This window comes from Sus scrofa, chromosome 13 (assembly GCF_054392235.1).
Source record: "Sus scrofa isolate SSC_HxYL_T2T_F1_AM1 chromosome 13, Sscrofa_HxYL_maternal_Yorkshire_Landrace_v2.0, whole genome shotgun sequence".
In the NCBI taxonomy this organism is placed as follows: domain Eukaryota; kingdom Metazoa; phylum Chordata; class Mammalia; order Artiodactyla; family Suidae; genus Sus; species Sus scrofa.
The window spans coordinates 70,893,886-70,914,319 of record NC_139395.1 but is presented as its reverse complement, the minus strand read 5'-3'; the positions used below and the strand labels follow the sequence as shown (position 1 = coordinate 70,914,319).

General features: G+C 34.4%; 1 protein-coding gene across 1 annotated transcript in view; it reads left to right on the top strand.

The window, feature by feature from the left end:
- The window catches only part of LOC146397399 (uncharacterized), a 208,726-nt gene that overhangs the window by 173,238 nt on the left and 15,054 nt on the right, over positions 1-20,434 (top strand). The window contains exon 3 of the mRNA XM_084989064.1: positions 15,227-15,330. The gene's annotated coding sequence lies outside the window, so the exon portion shown is untranslated. The remainder of the gene's footprint in view (positions 1-15,226; positions 15,331-20,434) is intronic.

Sequence of the window (20,434 nt, the reverse complement as noted above, 5' to 3'; positions counted from 1 at the left end):
GCAAAGTGCATTGGGAGGTGCTGGAATATAAATAAATCCATGTCGAGAGTAAAACAGAACAATTGTAATGGTAGAGAGATCTTTGGAGAAATATAAATGGTGGTGATCTTGATTACAAATAAATACTGATATGTAAAGGAATTAGAAACAGGAAGAATATTTGTCCCCACAAAATAATGATGTCAATAACTATAAAAGTGAAAATAAATAAGACTGTGAGATAAACTTCATATTTCTAATATGAACCTTTTGAAAACTCAAATAGAAACTGAAAGTAATTTTAACAGAGAAATATTTTTCATATTCCCAAATAAGCCTCTGGCTTTAGCTTTTAAGGTTACGCTTTCAGGAATATCCTAAATCATACACATTAAATCCACAATGTTTTTTTAAAAAGAGAAAATCATATTTATTTCTACTTTTCTGGGATGAACCTAAATTCATTACCTACTAAGCATATAATCTTTCCAAGCCTTTAGTCCCTATGTAAAGTGGGTATGCTAATACTAGCTATCTTATCTGTTTTCTCATCAATAATACCAGTAAAATAATAGCAAGTGCCTTTAAAGACAGTCCAGGGTTTCGGTATATATAAAGAACCTAGCTCAGTACCTGGCACATGGTTAGGACTCCATAGATATTAGTTAATGTTGTTATTATCCCAGTTAACTTCAATCAATTTTTGCTAATTCTGAATGTATGCTGAGAAATTTCGGGGAAAGAAATTGATTCACTGCCAAGTATCTACATAATTATAAAATAGTATTACAATGTTAATGTGCACAGAATTAAGAAATTACTATTAAGAATAAAATGAGCTACTAATAAGGAAACTAAAATTCTTTACAACTTACACAATAAATTTCTATAAAGTTAAGGTTATTTTATGACTCCTGAGTCCCCAGTAATTTGCAGTAGTTTATATTACACAAATTCAACGACATGGAAGTATAATTCAGAACTTTGCTTCTAATTATGAAAGAGTAACAAGTGTGAAAGGTGCCTTTCTGAAATAAAGAATTAGAAACTTGACCAAATATAGGAAACAAATGTTTTCAAACATTTGAACTAAAAGTGCAGTACTGTGATCCCTGAGGGAAGAGAAAGAAGTAATGCACCTTAAACATTGCCATAGCTTGCCTACCTGGAGCCAAGTTCAGAACAGTAGCATGGGGAGGAAGGAAACTAAATAGACAATGGGAATATTGATAAGTTGAAGAAACAGTGATTGGAGTTTGGGAAAGCTAAATCAGCTATAATTTGTGGGAAGAGTCCAGAATGGGAAAGATCTATAGAAAAAAAAAAAAGGATTCCAGTTGTCTGCATAGGAGGTTTGCTGAGTTTTCAGCTAAATACCCATCATCATTTTCAAATGGAAATGATCAGTCAAAGCAAATAAAACAAAAACAAATGTAGGTCTATAAGCAAAATCTTCTAGAGTTCACTGGAAGTCGTGAGACCTTGTTAAATACTGAAGCAATCAGCAGAGGTGCCTGGAAGTCACACCAGCCTTAGTGTAAAGGTTACTGTAAAAATGCACTATCAGAGCTAAAAAGGCTTTTAAGAAGAAGTAAAATGTGAAGGATAAGGTAATCAATAAATAAATGAGCTGCTTGACTAAAGAAACTTATATAGCAAAGGTACAAAAAAAAAAAGAGTACGCATTATGACCCATAATCATAGGGAATATTTGTCAAAAAAAATAAAAATAAACCAAGAAGTGCAAAAATAATGGAAATAACAGAGAAGGAATTTAAAACAGCAATTACAATTATCCTAAGTATGCTCAAGGATTTAAAAAAGTATTAACATAATATAGTCAAAAACAGAAGATATTTAAAAAAAAAAATGGGAATTCTGGAGGTAAAAAACACACCATTGTGTTTTTACAACTAATAGAATGGCTTAACATCATATAAAACCATAAAGAAGAAAAGATCACTGGACTTGAAGTTAAAAGGATAGAAACGACCTAAATAGAAACCTAGAAAAAATAAAAGATTAAAGAAATAAATACACGGACTTCTGCTTTGAGTTCTGAAATATAAAGAGCTTGAAATTCATCATGATTGACCTTTATAAATAGGAAAAGCTAAACACTGATAATCAATGACTTTTCTTCAGTCCATCAGTTAGACAAGCTATTCCTCCTAAATCTGGAGAGAAAAAAGAATAAAAGGAATCACAGTCTAGATTTACTTAATTGGGGCAGAAGATAGGACCACTTCAGTGATAAATTTAAAGTACTAGAGACTGACTGTGGACTAGCATGAAAGTGATAAAGTCCTGAGGCCTCATTCAGGACCCTCTGATACTTCAGGGGTTTACCTCCATCAACCCAGGTATGAAGATCAAAGAAAGAGTCTCTCATGATCCTTCAAAGGAGAAGCAGAGATGAATCCCTGTGAAATATGCCCAGGCATGCTCTTCAAGGGAAAAGACTACCAGAGTCTCACAGCCAGTAGAAGGTCATTTTAATCCCCCTCTAATCTTCCTGACTCCCTCCAAAGGGGAGAAAAAAGCTGTATCACAGGAAAAACACTTGAAACTCAAAAGTCCAACCCAGAAACACATAAAAAACAGATTTAGCTGTAAGATTATATAATGCTTCCCCTCCCCCAACATTACAACCACACCAAAAGGTTACATAATAACAATGGTGACAGCTGAAAGAGTGCCTCTGAGGAGGAGAATTAGAGTACTAGGGAAGCCCAATTCAATAAAGGAGCCAAAAACAGCAGTTAAGGAATATGAAGCCTATGTAACCTACAGCTTCAACTCACATTAAACACAGTTCCAGTCCTAGCCAAGATTAAAATAAATCCTCACATGAACAGCTTATCTTTTTTTTTTGTATCTCTATGAAGTGAGAGAAGTTAACTAAATTTGCTGTGCTAAGTATTTTGTAATATAGGTAAATCAAGTCATTATGCTGTATACCTTAAACATATGCAGTGCTGTAAGTCAATTATAGTGACATAAATTGAAATAAAAAATAGTTATATATTCTCCAAGTCCATGATTTTCTTTTCTGTGGAAAGGTTCATTTGTGCCATATATTAGATTCCAGATATAAGTGATATCATATGGCATTTGTCTTTCTCTTTCTGACTTACTTAAATAAAAAATAAAGAAATAAACAACAAAAAAATAGTCATATGAAAAAGATGTTTGCCTCAGTTCTTATTACAGGATAAAATAGAATATCCTGTTTGCAACAAAAAATTCCAGGCACGCTAAAAGGCAAGGAATAACACAGTCTAAACAAAGTAAAAAACTGAATGGGACTCAGATATGATGCATATGTTGGAATGATCAGATAAATAAATTAGAATAATTATGATTAATATGTTACAGGCTCTAATGGAAAAGTAAACAACATGCAAGAACAGACAAACAAGGTTGTGCATTAATGTCAGCAAAAATAGAGGAGTAAGAAACTTCAAGTATTTGCCCCTACACATACAAGCAACTATGTTTGCAAAAAACTACCAAAATCAGCTTTTTTTTTGCAGCTTTGAAAATGAATGAAAAGCCTGCAGCAGTTTGGGAGTGCTTACTTAACTCAGTGAATTTCAGTAAAAACAGTGAACTTCGGGATGTTCCCTATTCCCACCTATAGCTACATCCCCCCCTCCACCTCAATAGAAGTCTTAAAAATGGCAGCTTGCATTCTAGATGCCATTGTTCAAGGGAACAAAAATATCTTGATTTGGAAAGATTGAGCCTTGGTGGATCTGTCTGGAAGCTTCACGACGACTGGTTCAAAATTAGTGCTTGCTTAACTCAGAACAAGCCATGTGAAGGAAGGCATTTGTGAAAAAAATTTTCATGTAAATGTTTTTCAGTCTTTCCCACCCAAAGCAAAAGATACAGTGGGACAGAGAAACAACTGACTACCTAAAAAGAATGGGTATAGAGAAATGCAACTGACTTAATCTCTAGAATATATAAACAACTTATACAACCCAACAGCAAAAAAAATCAATCAATGGAAAAATGGGCAAAAGACCTGAATAGACATTTCTCCAAAGAAGATATACAGATGGCCAGCAAACACATGAAAAAATGCTCAACATCGCTGATTATAAGAGAAATGCAAATCAAAACCACCATGAGATATCACCTCACACCAGTCAGAATGGCCATCATTAATAAATCCACAAATAACAAGGGCTGGAGGGGCTGTGGAGAAAAGGGAACCCTCCTGCACTGTTGGTGGGAATGTAAACTGGTACAGCCACTATGGAGAACAGTTTGGAGATACCTTAGAAATCTATACACAGAACTTCCATATGACCCCGCAATCCCACTCTTGGGCATCTATCCGGACAAAACTCTACTTAAAAGAGACACGTGCATGCGCATGTTCATTGCAGCACTATTCACAATAGCCAGGACATGGAAACAACCCAAAAGTCCATCGACAGAGGATTGGATTCGGAAGAGGTGGTATATATACACAATGGAATACTACTCAGCCATAAAAAAGAATGACATAATGCCATTTACAGCAACATGGATGGAACTAGAGACTCTCATCCTGAGTGAAATGAGCCAGAAAGACAAAGACAAATACCATATGATATCACTTATAACTGGAATCTAATATCCAGCACAAATGAACATCTCCTCAGAAAAGAAAGTCATGGACTTGGAGAAGAGACTTGTGGCTGCCTGATGGGAGGGGGAGGGAGTGGGAGGGATTGGGAGCTTGGGCTTATCAGACACAATTTAGAATAGATTTACAAGGAGATCCTGCTGAATAGCATTGAGAACTTTGTCTAGATACTCATGTTGCAACAGAACAAAGGGTGGGGGAAAAACTGTAATTGTAATGTATACATGTAAGGATAACTTGATCCCCTTGCTGTACAGTGGGAAAATAAAAAAAAATTATTAAAAAAAAAGAATGGGAAGAAAATCTAGAAAATGAGATATCTAAGGAATAAGGGCTTTGAAAAGTTGTGACATATTCTTGGAATATGGAAACCAAACATAAACAGGGTTGGCTGTATGTTCAGAGAAGGCCAGAGAAAGCCCTAAAATCTCATATCTGGGTGACTTTCAGGATCTGCACAAGCAGGAAGTTAAAGGTAAGATGGAAGATGCCTGGCTGAGTGTTCAAGATGTACCCCTACACATAATATGGAGCAAATCTGCAAAGACCGAAAGATTTTTTTTTTTTTTTTTTGCATGGGAAATTTAACGAAATCCCTGTCCAAGCATTAATTGATTGGTAGGGTATCATAGAGAAACTTCAGTGGCTACAAAGAGCAAAAAACAACAGACTTTAAAATTAGTTCAGAATAGTCACTAAAACAAATAACATCAACCAGTAGCAAATCTTGGGAAGGAGGAAGACTCTAATTTCAGGAGTTACTTCCTTATAATAAAATCAGTTTTCAACAAAAACCTCTAAAACTTGTAAAGAATTGAAAAAGTATGGCCAATATTCAGGAAAAAGCAGTCAATAACTTCCTGAGAAAATTCAGATGTTGTACTTATGAGACAAATAACTTAAATCAGCTATATTAAATATGTTCAAAGAGCTAAGGAAAATATGTCAAAGTAACTAAAAGAATGCATGATAATTATATCTCACTTATTGATATCACTTATTGATATAGAGAATATCAATAAGGAGATTGAAATTGTAGAAAGGAAATACCTAGCGATTTTCAGATTGAAAAGCAGAGTACAGACCCTGTGATTCCATTTCTGTGAAGTTGTAAAAGAGGCAATACTGACCTACAGTGTTAGAACGGAAAGAAGTTGTTGCCTGGAGATTAACATGAGAGGAACTGTTTGCAGATGGGTACCAAACAACTTTGCAAAGTGATGGAAATGATCTATACCTTAAGTCATGGTGGGTGAGCAAGATTACACATTTGACAAAACTCCTTAAGCTGTACACTCAAGTTGTTTCATATTATTGTATGTAAAATGTACCTCAATAAAGTCATTTAGAGTATCATTCAATGTCTAGAATTATGACAAAATTAATAAATGACATTTTAATCACAACTTATTACAGGACATGGAGCAAAATTTGATTTGAATTTATCTCTTTGATTCCTGAAAAACCGCCTTATACTCTCAGATGACCTACAAGAGTTCCATGCTAAGGATAGATGCACTTTCCAGTGGGTTGATATGCTCAATTTTGTGCTGCAGATATGTATTGAAAGAGTTCATATAGTACTGTTCATAGTACTAATTCATAGTATTTTAGTGAATCATCCTCATCATAGTCCATTTTAGAATGTCAATGCTGAAACTCATAGATGAGCTGGGATTAAAAGAGAGGGAGAAAGGACACTTTAAAAAGTAGTGGAATTAGATATTAATAGTATGTATTGATTTTTAATCTCAGTCACAATTCTAGGTGAATGTAGCATTCTCTGTAGTGATTTTTGATTAAATGTCCACCCTAAGTCTCAGTAAAGATGGAAGGGAATTAGTATATTCAAAAGAAACTTTGAAGCAAAGAAGTTAATGTGAGTCAGATTTTAAAAAAAAGAAATTCCCAAGTGCATTTGCCACATTGATTTAATAATATCAATGCTTAGAACTGAGTCTGGCACATGGGAAGCACTTTATTAATGTAGTTCTCATGGTGATGATAAAGATGGCAAGATACATGGGATGGTACTCTTTCTGCCTCTTGAAGAGTAAAATAAATAAAATAAAACAACTTTTGTTTTCATTATAATTTATTCCCTAATAGTATCAAACATGGTGACAATTTACAAAAAACAAACAAAAAAGACTTGTTCTATCTTTAAAGGACAGGTATACTTCACATTAAAGTTTGTTTCCAGATAGACCGTTTGGAGAGATTCAGATAAAGTGGAGGACTTTAAGTTGAGAATTACTGTGAGGATTTAGACTTCTAAAAAATGGAAGACAGACCTGCCAAGAGCGTAGCAACAGTATGAATTAAGGTACTGCAGAGAAAAAACAGGCTACATTTATAAAAAAGGGAGCACTGCACTTTGTCTATGGCATGGAATTTAGAAAAAAGATTCCTGCTGCTACAATGTCTGAGAACTAAAACTTCTTGTGATTTGTATTAATGAAGTGCCTTATTTGCATCATTTCATGTAGTTTTTATAGCCCCCATTTGCCCCTTTCTTTCTTAACTAACTTGCCTGAACTCTAAAGCAAGTAAAGGGTAGAGTTAGAATTTAATGTCTCTATCGCTCCAAATCCCCCACTGAAAAACTCAAGAGGTGTGAAGAAACAGGGTTGGCAAGAACTCAGAGATTAGAGGCAAAACTGAAGGTATGTGTTTATTTCTGCACTGGATCATGCACTTTACAATTAAGTCAGTGAGAAATGGTGGCTTGTACCAGCATTTAAAATGGAAAACACAGGAAACTGTTCTGATTTAAGCAAGCACTAATTTATATAATATTTCAAAATCTATCCAATATTGAGGCACATGTGGTAATTGTAAAATCTGCCAAAGACAGCTGAAAAGTCAAGGACTTTTCTTAATATACCTGATAATTAGCAGAGGTTTAAACTGTTCTTTTGTTTCTGACATTTAACTCTTGCCCTACAAAATGACCTCTTAGAGTTGAAAGTAGCTCCCTGATGGTAGTGGCCAAATTGTCCATTTAGACTCATGGTTCTTTTAAAACATCAGGTACCAAAATCTCTTTGAAGTTAATAACTATAATATAGCTAAAATATAGGCTATTAACCAGAACTGGCATGCACTGCTGGTAGGAGTGTAAAATGATACAACCACTTTAGAAGTGAGTCGAGTGGAGTCTCAGAAAGTTAGCTGGACACTAACTCTAAATCCTAGCAATTCCACTGCTAAGTATTTAGCCCCACAGAGATAAAACAAGCACAAAAATGACTTGTATAAAAATGAACATAAGCACTTACTCATAATCAGTCTAAGTTAAACCTAACCTAAATATCCATCAAAGGAAGAATGGATAAACAAATTGTAATATGTTCCTACAACCAAAATACTAGTCAGCAGTAAAGAGGAACAGATTACTGATATGGGTAGAAGCTCAAAAACAGGTTGATAAGCCAAGGAGATTAACAAAGTGTGCAAACAGTTTGATTCCATTTGTGTGAAATCCTAGAACAAACAAAACTAATCAATGAAAAGAAGTATGAACAACTGCCATAGGGATTGACTGGGAAAAGTCATGAAAAAAGTTTCTGAGAATTTGAGAAAATTCTGTCTAGACAGGGTTGTGGATTACATGGGTATACATTTGTCAAGACTCACTGAATTTAGATTTATGCCTTGTAATTTATACATAGGTTAAAAATGTTAAAAAAAATTTTTGCCCTAACATTCCTTTGAAATCAACAACTTTTAAATGTTAATCACTTTAAAATCCCTCTGGAATAAACTTTGGAGGAGGCATATGCTTTAAAATTGACCAGCTGATTTTGGATCTGGACACAGCCTTACTTAGTAATGTTTAAACTATTTTTTCTAAATACTTAAGTGAAAATCAAGTTGCAGAAACAGTGTGTGTGTATCTACTTTTAAATCTACTCATTCATACCCCAAATCTCCAATGAATGAATGAATAAAAATGATATGGAGCAAAGTACAAATGTGAGCTTCCAACTCTGAAGTCTCAGTTGAGCAATGGGTATTAGGAGGCAAAGAAGGGTAAGAGGGGCGTTTCATTTCATACTATTTAAATATTTCAAAGATAATATACTTATTCAAATATTACAATTTTAAGAAAGGGAACATTTCCATGTTTATAGCAAACATACTATACATTTTTAGATTATTTAGCAATAGGACAATTATTTATTCACTCATACATATACTCACCCACTTAAACATACACATAGATATTTAATGACCTCAAATATTTTAAAAGATATTGCCACATTTTACTTTCAGTTAAGGTAACAATTCTTCATGTGTTAACTCTCGATAAGACTCCTTCTTTTGTTTTCAAATATATAGATGTACTAGTATTTCTTTGGAACAGAGAAAAATGTTTTTCTATTTTTAATAAAGAAATTTTCCTTTTGGATATAGGCAGCTAGTATTTCAAAATCGCTTTTACTGAAATATAAATTACATACAATAAAATGCTCCCATTATATGTGTAAGGTTAATGAGTTTTGGTAGATAGATGCACTCATGTAACTGCCATCATATTCAAGATCATCTCAAAAAGTCCTGTCTATCCCTTCCCAATTAATGTCCCACCCAACACCCAGCCCTCCAGCACTCTTGGATTTTTTCACTATAGATCAGGGAGCTGAGTTTGCACTGTCCATTAAACATTAAGCTTCTCTGGTCTCCATTCTAATCAAATTAAATGATTTCAACTAATAAGACATAAGAACTATGTGATTCAGAAAACACTTTCTTCTGTTTCACCTTTCCAAGATAGCAGTCCTATCTATGTGACCCTCCTCTATATAGAAAGGAAAAGGAAAATTTTGCAGAGGAATCTGTACACAGCATATGTTAGTACATATGAACACTCTTTTCTCTGATCACAGATCTTTAGACCGTGATATTGTATCCAAAATATGCTACATACTTACATGCATTTATCTAGAATGTACAAATAAAATAAGCTTTTCTCTTTCAGTCACTAGAAATGTTTTCATTTCTGCTGAGTTAGTTTGAGAATGGTTGATAACAACCCAGGAGGTGATAGAAAAGTTAAGCTAATATTTAATTATTACATTGTGTGCAGAGGGATTTACTTGGAGCTTCCCTGAAGATCGTTCAACAATCTAAACACACAAAAACATAAGGTTCTGTTCACCAATACACTTCTCCAAAGCAACTGATAAAGAACCTAGGCAAACAACAGAAACTTAAAATATTTTCTTACCCCTTCAAAAAATCATCTGTCAGAATCCCGCCATATGGATTCTAAAGGATATGTAAGCAACTGATAATGCACATACATCATCACCACCACTTGTATTGACATTACCATTCCTGCTTTGATGAGCCTACCTGTTTACTTTGCACTGAATCTGCACTTCACTTTGGAGGTTCCTCTTTATTATCAAATAACTATAGTGAAAAAAAAAATGTAAGCAAGTGATATGTTTCTAGCACATACCCGACCATTGCATATGGTAGTGGAATTCTTCCTATGCACAACATTCTCCATAGATGAAAATGTAAATAGTATCTGTTAGAGTTGCACAGTGTGGAACTGGAACAGCCACCTGTGGTGAATATGTGCATATCTTGAGCATTCTGCAATAGAAAATGATCCAGTAATGACTGCTAACTCCCTACTTTATAGGATCTACAACACTCTGCACTGCTTTCACATTTCCTTTGGGAATACTACAACTTTATATAGAAATTGTATAAAATATAAAAAGTACTGTATTATCCCACGAAGTCTTCTAAAATAGGGTATTAATATATTCATTGTTGAAGCATTCTCTACCTAGTTAGTGCTGATAATTGTGAGCTGCAATAATACGACATGACCTGGCTGTTGTAGAGAAAAAAAGCTTCAAATGTTAAGCCAGTTTCTGTTGCTCTTCCATGATGCTTTGCTGCATGGCGAAGTGGCATGACTCATGCGAAATGCTGACAGCATTGTAGATTTAACTGTTATTTTAGAGTTTTTGAAAAATATCCTGTGTACTCTATGAGGTACATTTAATTACTCTTTTACTTTTGACATATGCATTACTATTGTCCTCCAATTTGAACTGTAATCTCCTTGAAAATATTTAATGCCCTTTCAACAGTACCCATAATTTCTAAAATCCCTCAATAAAATTTTGGATGACTGTTTGAGTCATGTATCAAAGTACATGTTTTAGGGAGTTCCCGTCATGGTGCAGCGGAAACAAATCCGACCAGGAACCATGAGGTTGTGAGTTCAATCCCTGGCCTGGCTCAGTGGGTCAAGGATCTAGCATTGCAGTGAGCTGTGGTGTAAGTCGCAGATGTAGCTTGGATCCTGCATTGCTGTGGCTCTGGTATAGGCTGGTAGCTACAGCTCCAAATACTCCATGCCTGGGAACCTCCATATGCTGTGGCTGTGGCTCTAAAAAAAAAAAAAGAAAAAAAAAAAGAAAGAAAAAGCAAATAAATAAATAAATGAAAATAAAAATAGATTTGACAACTGAATTATTAATGAATTACAACATTTATTTCTGGAAAACTAAGCCTCAAAATCGATACTGCTTTTTTGTTTTGTGTATAAAAAACCAACAAACATTATAATTTTCATTACTTTTTAGCTTTCAAAATATTCTCTATATCAGCTTTAATATTAGACACCACACGTCAGGGCTGATGTCGATTTTAACATATGTTAAAATTAAAGTGGTTACACATATTGATCAGAAGTAATGGAGACCACCCTGCATCTAAATGAAGTCTGTTTAATATGTCAAAAATTCTAAAGGATTAATTTCTGTTTATATAAATTCATTTTACACAGTAAGTTTCTAGATAGTAAAAAATCAAATCCATTTAATATCATTTCCAGTTTCCTCTCAAGCACATTGGCAATATTCAGAGAAGCAAAACCTGAGTCTTTTGGATAAAGTGTGAAGGTTTTTCCGTGTGGGACGAAGTTAGATTGCATAGTGTGGAAGATGGATTATTCAGTGAAATAGAGCAGTAAGGAAAGATTACATCACCCTTTTACTTGTGACTTTAATATGTAATCATGGCCTCTCCAATAAAAACATCTGCAAATCTTTTTCATTCTTACATTTTCTGTCTAAATGGAACATAGCCACTCAGAAAATATAAGATCTAATATTTGTCAAGTGTTTCCTATACATGAGGTATATATAAGTGCTTTAAATGTATTTTCTCATTTAATCCCTTCCAAAGCTCTATAATATACATGCACCCTTAGTATCACCCCAACCCCTTCATTTTACAGTTGAGGAAAGTGAACCCCAGGAGTTAAAAGTTTGTCTTGCACAATAGACCACAATTAAAAAGGTAACGGCACTGTGGCCTGACCTAAGTTCCGGGAACTCTAGAGTAGCCTTCACATTACACTATTATTTGAAAGAGCTCATATATCCCATAAATCTGGCTCTTGGTTTAGAAATATAAGTGCTTTGGAATTAAGTATGAGTTTTGAATACACAGGAAAACACCTGGGCTTGATTCACAAAATTCTTTTACATATTTTTCCACATAGAAATTGGGGAAATAAACACAAAACTTGTATGTTTTATACATACCAGGTACTAACCGATTGTGCCACCAGAGTGACAAAACTTCTGTTTCGACTGAGAAACATATATAATTAGGAACAAAGGCACACATTAGTATAGTCTTAAATAAAAAATTCATGGGCGTGGTTATATTATTTGGTCAGAATATACTTCCTCATGAAACTTAGGTCCTTGCTGTATTACACACTAGTGATTAAAAAAAACTTAAGCAGTGAGATCCTCCTGTATGGTACTGAGAACTACATCTAGTCACTTATGATAGAGCATGATAATGTGAGAAAAAAGAATGTATATATGTATGTGTGACTGGGTCACCTTGCTGTACAATAGAAAATTGATAGAAAACTGTAAACCAGCTATAATGGAAAAAAATAAAAATAATTTAAAAAAACCTTAAAGTTATGGGCTTTTTGATTATTTTTGTAACTTCATCCAAGTAGAATGTCTTGATACAGAGATGTTATCAATTATACAGAAGATAAATTTCAAAGTTTTAAGAAAAGTATTTCAATGCCAACTTCTTATCTCATGGAATCATGTAAATTATAATCTATAATGACTAAATACTTTATTTGCACAAGAATGTCAGATTTGATTTTTTTAAATCTACTCATTAGTCACATTATTGGCACAGCAGTTACAGACATTAGATCAGATAGAAACTCTGGCAACATCATGCAATGTCCTTCATAAAATATTGTTATGTATCCAAATGTCATATTATATAAAATTGGCATAGAGAATTCACATTTTGGTAAGCTAATAAAATTGGTACCCAAAGGCTCTCATTTTTATTACAGGAACACTGTGTATACTCAGCCCTTGGATAGCAGGCATGGCCAACATTCTGAAACAGTTCCAATAAGAGAAGGAATAGAAAATCCTACCAATAAATCCAGCCAAGAAGAACTAAAGAAGGGATATTAATACAAGCAAGAGTTTGCTTGTTGTCTAATGATAACTATCAGCCAAATCTGAAATGTATGAAAGCCAAAGAGTCTGAAAAAAAAAAGAAATTTAGAAGATAAAAGAAAATAAGATGGAGGAAAGGAAAAAAATGATCAAAAGTCAAAAGAAAATAATAGATGTAAAGAGTTAGTAGTCATGGCCAGTGGAAATGTAGAAAGGATAAGAAAAATGACTTGAATATAAAATAGGTGAAAGAGATGGTCATAAACAGAAAATACAAGTCACAAAAATATTTTGTATGCTAATCAACTGCCCTTTAAAAGCACCCCCATCCAACTTTTTATAATTACCTTTCAGGAATTGAAGCTATTAAAGATGACCCTGATTTGAGGGGACTATCAAAGTCAGTTGTGTTCTGTGCCTTATAGTAAGAGAGAATACACTACAATTAAAGAAAAAATATTGGGAGTTCCTGTTGTGGCACAGCAGAAATTAATCAACTAGTATCCATGAGGACTCAGGTTCGATCCCCAGCCTTGCTCAGTGGGTTAAGGATCTGGTGTTGCCTTGCTGTGGTGTAGGTCACAGAATCAGCTCGAATCCTGTGTTGCTGTGGCTGTGGCATAACGCGGCAGCTATAGCTCTAATTTGACCCCTAGCATGGGAACTGGCATGTGCTGTGAGTGCAGCCCGATAAAGGAAAGAAAAAAAAGGAAGCAAAGAAGGGAGAGAGGAAGGAATAAAGAAAGGAAGGGAGAGAGGGAGGAAAGAAGGAAGGAAGAATTGCATCAAAGTGGATAAAATTTAAAGTTATGCAAATTAAAGGGAAAATGCTCATTTATATAAACTTTCACTGTTCTCCAATGTCTAGTAAACTTGGCATACCACAGAACTCATGGCACATGATAACCCTGTTGCTAAGATAGGGTTTCATAATGCATTATTTAGATTTTCTATGATTTTACCAATATCCTCAATGACAAAAGTAAATTTTGTAGCTTAAAATGAGAAAAGTCTACAATAACTTCAGAAAGAAATTTTAGTGTAAATGCTAGTGATGTTTAGACCCTTTATTAATTATATTATTAGCACAAAAAATTATGTGCATAAATAACAGAGTCTCATACATTTCTTATGAATGTAGAGAAATGAAAAAGCTCAAAAAAGCAGAAAAATATCACATTCTTAAATCAAAAACAGTAATGTAAAGTCCACATTTTATCTTATTTTTAAAATGAATTGCCATCCATCAATAGCTACACTTTCCTTTTCACCAGAATTAATCAAAAAACTATAAAGACACTAGTCACTGGACATTATTTGAGGAGCACCAGGAAGAATTCTTGCCTTCCCCAACCCACCAAAAATACATACAGCAAAAACCTGTCTGTTCCCTACCTTTTTAAGATACAAAAAAAATTACCCGTGTGTGTGTGTGTGTGTGTGTGTGTGTGTGTGTGTGTGAGTGTGAGTGTGCACATGCGCATGCATACACAATGTGGCGTGGGACAAAAGGAGGAAATTAGGTAATAACCAAAGACCAGTAACTTGAAAGACGGAAGAGTGTCTGAAATTGTAATATGGACCAAACAAGGGTTGAGGCATGTACTCAATTCTTTACCATCTTGCCATTTATCTCCAAGCAAGATGTTAGACAAACAAGTGTGCTTAATCGTCAGAACAGTAGTGGTTGGAAATTTTAAGTCTACTGCTCAGTACGCATAACAGAGCAATAGCTAAGCAAACATAATTTAATTTACAAAGAAACTACATCTAAATTCTAAATCATGATAAAGTGTATCTTTTAGAAAAAGATATCCTAGACTTCAAAAATCTGACTGAATGACAAAAAGAGCTAATGCATTGGCTTTTGATTTTCCTGCCAATTTTATGGGCTATACATTCATATGACCTGAAATTTTTGCCTGAAAATATTGCAGAGGTGTTTTAGATTTAACAAACATTTTTACATATCACTTTGTATACACATGAAAAGGGAACTATAAACCAAAAAATTGGATAGGGTATTCTCAGAATGTTGTCACATTCAGAGTACAATTCTCCTGAATTCCTTTCTACTCAGAGTCATCTATGAACTTGTTCTTTTTTACTCCCACAGTATTGTCCCCTGTGCCACTGACAGCATTGGTGATACAGCATTTCTCAAAAGATTGCTCCCCTGCCGTCTCCAGTTTTTTCTTCAAAGCTGCTGCCACACTTTTTGTAAGTTTTTATTCAGTGTTTTCTTGACCTTACACAAGGACTTAATAGGAGGTTTCAGACCACAACCAGGACTCATAGTCTTTATTTAATGTGTTCATATCTGGTGTCCTAACCAAGGCCAAAGGGGAGTTGTTTTCCCATCATGTCATCATAGATGAAATCCAAGTTGATACGTGCACAGCAGGTGTACAACTTTTATTGCACCTGCTGTCCTGTTGACAGTGATTGTTGCATCCTATTAATTAATTTATACACTTTGTTTTCAGAGTCACTAAATATGTGTATATATATATGTATCTTAGTAGCAATAAAATATGAAATTTGGAGAAGTCAAATTTGGAGAAGTTACTTCATATTTTTCTAATATATTTGAATAGTCAATGTGAGTAATTGGATTTAAATATTTTTTATTTTTTATTTATTTATTTTGTCTTTTGCCTTTTCTAGGGCTGCTCCCATGGCATATGGAGATCCCCAGGCTAGGGGTCCAATTAGAGCTGTAGCCACCGACCCACGCCAGAGCCACAACAATACCAGATCCATGCCACATGTGCAACCTATACCACAGCGCACAGCAACGCCGGATCCTTAACCATTGAGCAAGACCAGGGATCGAACCCACAGCCTCATGGTTTTTAGTCGGATTTGTTGACTACTGAGCCATGATGGGAACTCCTAAATATTTTTTAAATTGCCCCAAATATGTCCCTTTAGCAGGACATAAGTTTATTTGCTTCGAAGGAGGAAAACAGCTAATCAAATATTGCATACTACAAAATTTACTTATTTCTTATTTTTATGATTTATTTTCCATCTCCTCCCACTTGCATGTTGGCCTCATTTAAAGAGAGGTGTTGTCTGTTTCATTCATGGAGATATCCCCAGTGTTCTGATAAGCCCTGGTAAGCACTTAATGAATATTTGTGAAAAAAGTGGATCCGAAGAATTTTGATAAACTCTTTATTGGAATTCATAGTAGTATCATTACTATTTCTCTTTCTAATACCTTTATCATGATTCCTATCATATCACAGATTGTGATGATTTGAATAAATCTTGAAATTCTGAGGTGAAGAATGGTGTCTCACCAGTTATCTTTATGAGTAAGGTATTTAGTGCCTATCTTGGTAAAAGGCATACAGTAAGGGCTCAATAATTATTTGCAAAATTGTAGGCAATTAAGCAAATTAACCTAGTTTGGTGAAATGTTATGCTAAATAATTTTTCATTGGCCAAATTTAGAACTGAATTAGAGAAGGCAGGACTCAGTGAAACCAAGATACCGACAGTGTAACTTTGCCAAAAATTCAATATCTAGACTAGATTTTGAAATATTTGATGAGTTTCTATCACCAAATCATTGGTACCACTGCTTATGATTAATTTTGTGTAGTAAAGGGATTTTTACTTTATAAATGTTTAGTTAACTATGTTTCATGTTTAAAAGAGGTTGTCTTTGGATGGTGTTAAATGGCAGGGATACAAACTCAATTTAAAAGGGTCTATGGTAGCTATGTATTGAATCTCCTAAAACACTAATAATAAAAACAATAACCATAACAACAGCCCCATGAAAGGGTTCTGTCTGGGCAGTACATTACTTTCAAGTATCACTCACTGCTTGAAAGCCAATACTCAGAGGCAAGGTTGGTGGAAAGGAAAGTTTGCTTTTTTGGAGTCCAGCAACTAGGGGAGAGGGCCAACTCATTTCCATAGGCCCAACTCCCGCAACAATCAGTGGGCAAGGGCTTTTAAAGGGTCATTTCAAGGGTGTATGGGCAAAGGAAGGCTACCAGCAGAAGCGGCATAGTCAGTTCTGGCAGTTGTCTTGAAATTGGTCATGCAGTAGTCTGATCAGTATCACCTTGATTGTTTTAGTTACAGTTAATCTTCAGTTCCACGGTCAATTTGTTCTCATTTCCTTTAGGCCAGAACTTGGAATTGTGGCAGTTTATAGTCTGGTTATCATGTGATTACCTTCTTCCACATGGCGGTTTCATATAAATCAGAATATTATCAATAGCCCCTCAGAAGGAACTAAAGGTCCTTGACTTTAACGACTAGTGTATTATTATTTGGTCTTTTGACTATTTCCCTTTGTTTCTATATTTTCTCACTCTCTGATTAAATTCATTCTTTTTTTTTTCTTTTTTAGGGCTACACCCATGGCATATGGAAGTTCCCAGGCCAGGGTCGAATCGGAGCTGCAGCTGTGGCCTACACCACAGCCACAGCAACGAGGGATCTGAGCCTTGTCTGCGACCTACACCACAGCTCATGGCAATGCTGGATCCTTAACCCAATGAGCAAGGTCAGGGATCAAACCTGCATCCTCATGTATACTAGTCAGGTTCATAAACCACTGAGCCACAAGGGGAACTCCTGATAAAATTAATTCTTTGACTAAAGTTTTCCTACAGACAAACGGCAGGCTGAGGATGACATGGTGGGGGAAAGGGCCATCACTTCCTGCTCCATTTTAAATACGTTAAGTTTCTTCAATATTTAATATTTATAGGCAACATTATTCACAGAAGTGTTAGAACTTCTACATTATAACTCTAAACGTTCCCCTTTGTAAAATGTTGCATTAAGTAATTACACAATTTTCTCTGCTACATATGAAATATTCCTAGGACTCCCAACGTCCAGTCTTCTTCATAGCCACTTAGAAGGTACTGTTGATTCTTCTCACTCATACTATTACCCATCTTGGTTTGCAAAGAGTCTTTACCAGATGATGCAAACAGTATGTTATTGCAGAGTGGAAAGGGGTAATTATAATAAAAAAACAAATATTTATGCTGTAGAGTCCTTTCAGATGAGATATTCCAAGAGCATCTAAGAGGGAAGAATGTGAATGTTTTAAATTATCTACTTAAAAGAGGCAGTGTTTGGTGAAGATTAGCATATGGTTTGCCTACAGGACTTGATCTTTAGACATAGCTATTATTAACAATGAAAAGAAATGCATTCCCAGATTGTAATTCTTCAATGTTAAAGTAGACTAAATATATATATTTTGAACTGCATAATGTCAGTTTCAATTGAATTGCATCTTTAAAAATAAAGCTACCTCCTTCAGAATATTTAAGTGTTTATCAGAATGTAACCCACATCCAAAAATGATATTATTAATCATATCAAATAATAACATTTAAGAGTAATAGCTCCAGTGAAGAAAACTAAAAATTGACAAGTAAGTATTTCATTAGAACTTTTCAGAAAGCTGCAATTGACTCAACATAATTAGATACAATACACTGGAAATAGGGTGTATAGAACAAATGATCAGGCTACAAAATATAAAGCTTAAAATGTACAAAATATGAGTTCCTGCAGTAAATATCTGTCTTAATGGTACAACTAAGTTGCACTTTGAAACTCAAAGGAGAAGCCTCAAAGGGTGAAACATTCTGGATTGCCTTTCATGGATGACCAGAAGTTTAGAAGATTAATTGAACTGTATAAATATTAAAGGTTCTTTGTCATCATCTAACATTGCTGTAACTCTACTCATGGTGAGGTACAGGAAGTGAAAGGAAAGAATCAAATCAAGAAAGCCTATATTTAAAAAAATAGTGGTCATATTTGGCAGTATATCCACCCAAAGTAAAACCATAACTGCAATTTATGAAAATCTGTGCAGGAGAATGCAAATGATCAGTGAGTGACTAGTTCAATCAGGGATCACTGAAGGAAAACACAACCATTTGTGCACTGAGTAGCTCTCAGATAATCTATGACTTTCAAGATTTGCTGCCCTCCTTTTTTCCCACACTAAACGTTTAGCCTCTCTATTCTGCCCGCTGATAAATTACATGTTTCCTGAGCTGACTAGAACCTGAAGAGAAAAATGAAAGTCTTGTGTTCTTAAAGGTACAACGGAAGCCCCATGTTTATTCCCTGGAAATGAATTCACCCACCCTTATGTGCCTTACATGTACTGTGCTTTGCCATAAATGTTTCAAATCCATTTTTGATATTGCAAAGAAGCATATTTTATGAAATATGTGATAAGTTCACACATTTGAGATTAGAATTTGGCTGATTGTCCTTTCACGCGCTAAATAAAAACCAGGTTGATTGCTATAGCATTTTGTCAAAGATACCAAGTGAAATTCATATATCAAAATGGAACTAGGGCATACTCCAGATCCACTGTAAATACATAAATTAATTCTTCAAGAAACATCTTTCCGTAAACCACCATTAAAACCAGTGTCTTTCATAGTGTTAAAATCCCTTCTACAAAATAATTTTCATAAACTATTTGAGAAACATTTCCAGTGGCATGATCTAAATGATTTAAATAGAATTTTCTATGTGTTTAAACTCTCTTTCTTTCCCTCTTACATCGACCTTCTGTAAAATAATTATAAAATAGCATGCAAAATTAGTGTAAAAATTCTTTAGTGTTCTTGCCCACTGTTAACTCTCTATAGAGAGATATAATAACAGCAGTGAATGAAATGTGAGATAAATGCATCTGCACAAAAATTATAGTGCATCTCATTAGACTATGAAGAAAAAAATAATTTAAGTTAAAGAGAATTATTTATAGCAATGGCAGTCATTATTGTCACTATCATACAATCATCCACATTGATAGTCTTTCCTGAAATTTAAACTGAGTATTTTTGTTTATTTTTGGTAACAATTTTTTTTTCTTTTTTTTTTGTGTGTGTAGCAGTTTTTAAGTTGAGATAGATAGTTCGTTTTTGTGTTTCAAGACTTTTAAAAAAATACCTGTAAAAACACAAAAAGTGGATTGATGTTGAAAATCTCAGCAGCCAAGCTTTTCCGGTTCAAGATTTGTCAAATCAAAGAACATCACTACTGTACCTGATATACCTTTCTAGAAAAGTTATGACCTATCAGCAGTTATTCAAATATGGTTGAAAGTGGTCTTTATCTGATTGGATAATATAAATCTTGAGAAGATAGTAAAAAAATGACTGGAGAGGAGAAATAAATCTTTCGGTAATCCATAAATCATATAAAAAAGCCTTCAACCCATATGTATCAGGGTTAAATTTACACATTTTAGCACACTTTAATGTAATGTGTGGACAGAGATGAATATTGCATAGGAGTCAGATTT